This window comes from Cryptomeria japonica, chromosome 3 (assembly GCF_030272615.1).
Source record: "Cryptomeria japonica chromosome 3, Sugi_1.0, whole genome shotgun sequence".
Classification (NCBI taxonomy): domain Eukaryota; kingdom Viridiplantae; phylum Streptophyta; class Pinopsida; order Cupressales; family Cupressaceae; genus Cryptomeria; species Cryptomeria japonica.
In genome coordinates this window covers 719,391,856-719,397,663 of record NC_081407.1, presented here as the reverse complement: position 1 = coordinate 719,397,663, position 5,808 = coordinate 719,391,856, and positions in this window count along the sequence as shown.

Sequence of the window (5,808 nt, the reverse complement as noted above, 5' to 3'; positions counted from 1 at the left end):
TACGATACGTAAAGCCTTTGTTCTAAAGGTTGGGAAGCCTCCTAAGGGAGTTTATCACTGACGACCGAACAGGAAGCTTGATTATGAACTTTAGCATTAGAAACTTTGAGTTGAGTCAGTATCCAAACATTTGCAGTATCATAGAACAAGGGTGGGGAAGAATCCGCCCCCAAGATTACTCACCACATATCTCCCAAGATAACTACTCAATTGTGAAGCAATTCACTTTGAGTAATTTCTGGCAAAAGGCAAAAAAAGGCCACCCCCTAGGGGGTGACAAGGTTGTTTGAGCTGACGAAGTATCGAGACTAGTGAACTATAGTATTGTCAATGACCTTTGAATAAAGAGTCTGTTTGATTTGTATTTTTTTTATCCAAACCTGTTGAAACATTGGGGATTTGAACACATCCTTGTAGAATATACACTCATTGTTTAAACTAGGCAAAATGGTTATCTCTTTTGTGTTGTGCTTTCATTTCTTCTTTTAGAAAATCATCCATCATCATTAAAACAAAGTTCACAATCACAGAAAACCACCAAGTCAAAACTATCAGGGCAATTTAGCACGTAAGAGAAACATCTTAGCGCTTTGGAGCCACACTTTAGCACATACAAGCTTCAACATAGTGCATTTGTTCTAAACTTTAGCGCGTAATCAGTCCACACATTAAACAGTTTTAACCTTAACATTTTTTAATAACTTTCTAGCGCATGGAAGCAATAGCTTAGCACGTTGAGACCAAACATTAGCACGTTGAAGTCAATAGTTAGCGCATTAGAAGCCCATTTTAGCACGTAAACCTTTCAAAGCAAAACAAACTCAAACAATCCAATTAGTGCATCACAGAGGCAGATTAGCACGTGGAGTCCTTTCTCTAGTGCGTTGAGAAAATTCAGTAGCGCATTGGGTCTCTAGCTTAGCGTGTAGCAGAAATTGAGAAAACAGGGGGCAAAACAGAACCTATTTTTGAAAAATCTAAAAATAGTTTAGGAAGCCTTATTTCCTCATCTTGAACTCCATCAACCAGAAAATCAAAATCAAAGTATCAAAACTACTCCAAAAGAAAGTTGTCCAAATTCAAAAACTAGTCAAGAGATAAAGCACATCTCCCCTATCAAAATCGGGAAACACCATCACATGTATCAAAAGATCCTTCAATCAAACAGATTTTATCCAAAAACATACTTGTTTTAAACTCCAAGTTGTCAAAATCAATTTTCCATATCGGGAAAGCTCTTATTCCATATCATTTGACATGCTTTGTCGTGAGGGAGCATCTAAACCTTCATTTGATAAAGTAAAGCTTAAGTTTACAAACAAGATATCTTGAATCCAAAACAAATCAAAGGAAACCATTGATAACTTGTGCATGACTAATCCTCATATTCTGAGAAGAAAGAGTATTTATCATAACACTAAGTTGAGGAAACAACAACCCAGTTCTCTTAAACTTGCCAAATGGAATAGATTTTTATACATCAATTCTCAACTCTTCAAATCTCATCAAACATTCCTCTATCATATGCGCTTGTATCTTCAAGACAAAACAAACAAATTTGACAAGGAACCATTGAGGAGTAGAGCATTCTATCAAAAATCAGCATTTAGTCAACGCCCGAATCAAGGAGGAAAAATCAATCCAGCTTTCTTCCCTAAAGTGTGCACCACTTACAATATACCTTGATTTGAACCACCAACCCTTGAGAAAAACATCAAAGAGAAGTTTGTTCCCTTTGTCGCTAAAAGTTTCTACTAGATTCCAGCTGTTACTCGCTCTCAATGAAACAAACAAAGCGAAACGCAACCAGAGTCCAGCATGGGTCGAAGATTATCAAATCCTTTCGAATATCCAAATCTAGAAGACATAGAAATTTATGAGGAACTCCTCCAAGAGTGTCAAGAAAGCGCTTCATTTCAAAAACTTGTGGAAAGACTCATGGAAAATGACAAAGAAAAATACCTACTCATGCTCACAAGCAAAGGAGTTAAACTTCCTGAAGACTTTGACACTGACATATTTAGAACAAGGTCTCAACATTATTCTTATCAAGAATGATAAAGAGAGGAGGAAACACATGACCATGAGCAAAACATACTTGAGCAAAACATACCTAAGCAAAACTTACCTCAGAAGAATTTACCTGAGCAAAACATCCCTGAGCAAAACATACCGCTACACATTTCATTCCAAACTAGAAACAATGTGAGGGAAGAACTCTTCCCCTGACAAAGTAATGCACCCTTGGTTGCTCTTACACAGAAAATGCAAGTACTACAAAAATAGATGCAAGACATGCAACAAGGATCAACAATACGGTATTCCTTGAATGAAATTTGTCTTTATCCTTTTGATAGGAGGTTAAACATGGTACCTTTTTCCCCCAAATTTAGACATTCCCAAATTTGACAAATATGATGGGAAAAGTGATCCCTGCGATCATGTCTGGGAATTCTACACCATGAGCCTAGAATTTGCCTATGATGACACTTATTTGATGAGATTATTCCCAAGAAGCTTGGGAGGACAAACAATGGAATGGTTATCCAAAATCACACCTCCTGTCAGATCCTTTGATGAGTTAGTCAACAAATTCATAAGTCAATATTCCTACAACATTCAACATGCCATCACCATGCTAGATCTCTGCAATACCAAACAAAAGAACAATGAAACATTCATGGTATTCCTTCAATGTTGGTGATGGATGGTCTCAAGATATCCTTGAGATGTGCCTGAGAAGGAAAAGATGGAAATTTTCATCGATAATTTAAATAGCGAGATGAGTTACATACTCAAACTCCAATGCATACCATCTTTTGCTAAATTGATTGAGAATGGCATCCAAGTAGAAGAGGCATGTGTCAAAAAAGGAACATTGAAATTTTTCAAAGAAGGGACGAATTCATCCAACTCTAATTACAATAACTAAAACAACAACAACCTAGACAAATCCAGGTTCTGGACTCAAAACAAAAACACTAGAAACGAAGGAGGAAACAATCCTAATGATACGAAGTCCAAACAACTAGTGTTAGCGTTATCAGGAATCCTCAGGCTACCAAAAATCAAAAGGGTGCTAACTAAGGTACTAACACTTATGCACCAAATAACAACCATGATCATCTTAACAACACCAACAATACCCAAGACAATAACACCAATCGAGGACCTAATACAAACTCACGAGGTAACACCAACAACTTTCCAAAACACATCTACACACCATTAGGGAAATCATTGGAGTCAACATTTAGAGAACTCCTGGCAAACAAAATTATCTTCTTACCAGCAATCAACAACTTTCAACCACAAATCAAACCACCCTGGTGGAATGACACACTTTTGTGATTTTCATCGAAATAAAGGCCATCAAACAAATGATTGCATGAGACTGAAAAACATTGTTCAAGACATGATTGATAGAGGTGATTTAACAGGCGATGGTATCAAGACAAATGGTGACCATGGTGCCTTTAATAATCCTCTTCCCAACTACAACAAGGATAGAGCTTCGACCTCACACGATACACGTGGAGCTCGTATCAATCACATATACAATAACACCATCAATCATATATCAGCTGAGAACAATCAAGTAAACGTCATTACAATCAAAGACAAACGTGAACATGAATTCATCAATGTAACCACCAGAGCTCAAAAATGTGTGTTGAAGGGACATACGTCAACAACAAACACCATACCCAAAATTCAATATGATCTAGTCAGTCAACTGCACAAAACTCTTGCTCAAATATCTATACTAGAATTGCTAAAACTTTTGCCAAAACACAAAGACATCTTGGAACAAGCACTATTGGAAACAAATGTGCCTCAAGATCTGGATGCTGACAAATTCCAAGCCATGGTAGCTCACATGACAGGGCCTCATAACCTTACCTTTTATGAGCATGATAATATCTCATTAAGCCATCCTCACAATACTCCACTCCACATTGAAGTCTTAGTCTACAAACATCGAGTCAAAAGAGTATTAATAGATGGAGGAGCTGGACTCAATATCTGTACCTTGAAACTTATTTGTGCATTAGGCTTCTCTGAGCAATCCATTAATCCACACAAAAAGATCACTATCAAAGAATATGATGATGAAGAAAGATCATCCAAAGGAATAGTAATGTTACCAATTCAAGTAGGACCAATACAAAAGGACACTATGTGCCAAGTCTTAGACATAGACCTCACATATAATATCTTATTGGGTCGACCTTGGATACATGAAATGCAAGCATTACCTTCTACTTATCACCATTGTGTTAAGTTCCCCTACAATGGACAAGAGATTTCTATATCAGCAGATCATAACCCTTTTCAACATTGTAATGCTATGGGGGCAGCCCAAGACAACTTGGTTCTACATAATAGAGAAAAACAAAGTTCCTCAACACCAGATCTTCAGCAAGAAAAGTCTAAATCACTATCCATGGATTTCAAGAAGAAAATGAAAATAAAAGAGAAAGGCATGGGAGAATACTCTTTAGATCCCTTGTGTTTAACCAACTTACCAACATTGCCTAAATCTCATGGATTACCTACAACATCAACACATCAAGCAACACAACCCATCACCAAGTTTGATGGCAAATTTATCCAACTAGGAACTCTAGCACATGAATCAGAGGAAAATGACATCCTTAGCTAGCTATACAAGGATGAGGTAGAAGACAGAGTAGCTACTATGGAAGTAGCTACACCAACACACCTATATGGAAAAGGCTACTTGATCATGCAACAAATGGGATGCAATGGCAAAGGACCTATCGGCAAGCATTAGGAAGGCATCATAGAACCATTAGATCCTCCTTCACAATTTTGTAAAAACAAAATAGGATTGGGCTATGAACACACTCTACCACCAAGGAAGACACCAAGAAAATACCAAAAACCTTAGTGGAAGTAAAAGAAGAAATACAAGGAAGACTCATGGCAGGAGGCACTATTTGCATCAACAGAAACAATACACAAGGAATGTGAATACCAAGAAAAAAAGAAACATCAAAAGAAGTCAGTCAATCAAAAGATAGAAGCACCTTGTGCAGAAGTACATCATATTAAAGAACTAGTTTCAAACAAAGAAGAATCACTCCTTGATAACATCATTATTCCCCGAGGAGAGATAGTATATGAGAAAATGCAAAGAGTAGAAGCAGGATCTGATATAGAATCAGAGAAAACTATCAAGCTTGTATCAATCATCAAAGACCTATTTTCACCCTACAACATACCAGTCCACAACACTGCTAGAATCTGGGATAATACCTCTGAGACTGATTCAAATGAATATGAATGGGGCAGCTATTCCAATGTTACTAAAGATATTGCTGAAAATGATAGTCATACACCCATTTGTCAAGAAGAACAAGGCACAGAGCCTATACTACTTGAATTTGGTCCACATAATATCTATGAGACCAAGGAAAATGAGGAGCAACATTACGAGAAAGTTTACATGGAAGATGATACCATCGAAGACCTAGACAAAATCATTAACTTATTAGATATCCCAGCCAACCATGATGATATCTCCATCCCAACACTTACAACAGTTGAACTTGACACACCCAATGACTCTTTACCACTTATCTTTCCTGACCTCATAGACTGAGATGAACTTGAAAATCATGACATACCAATTTTCCCAAATGATGATTCCATTATCCATTACTTGTGTACCATCAACCCAAAAATAGACTCTACTAGTGAACAAAGTAATGACATCTACAATCAGGGGAGTGCCAAGTCTCTCAATCGCAAAAATGAACAAAATAAAGGATCTACTGCTGA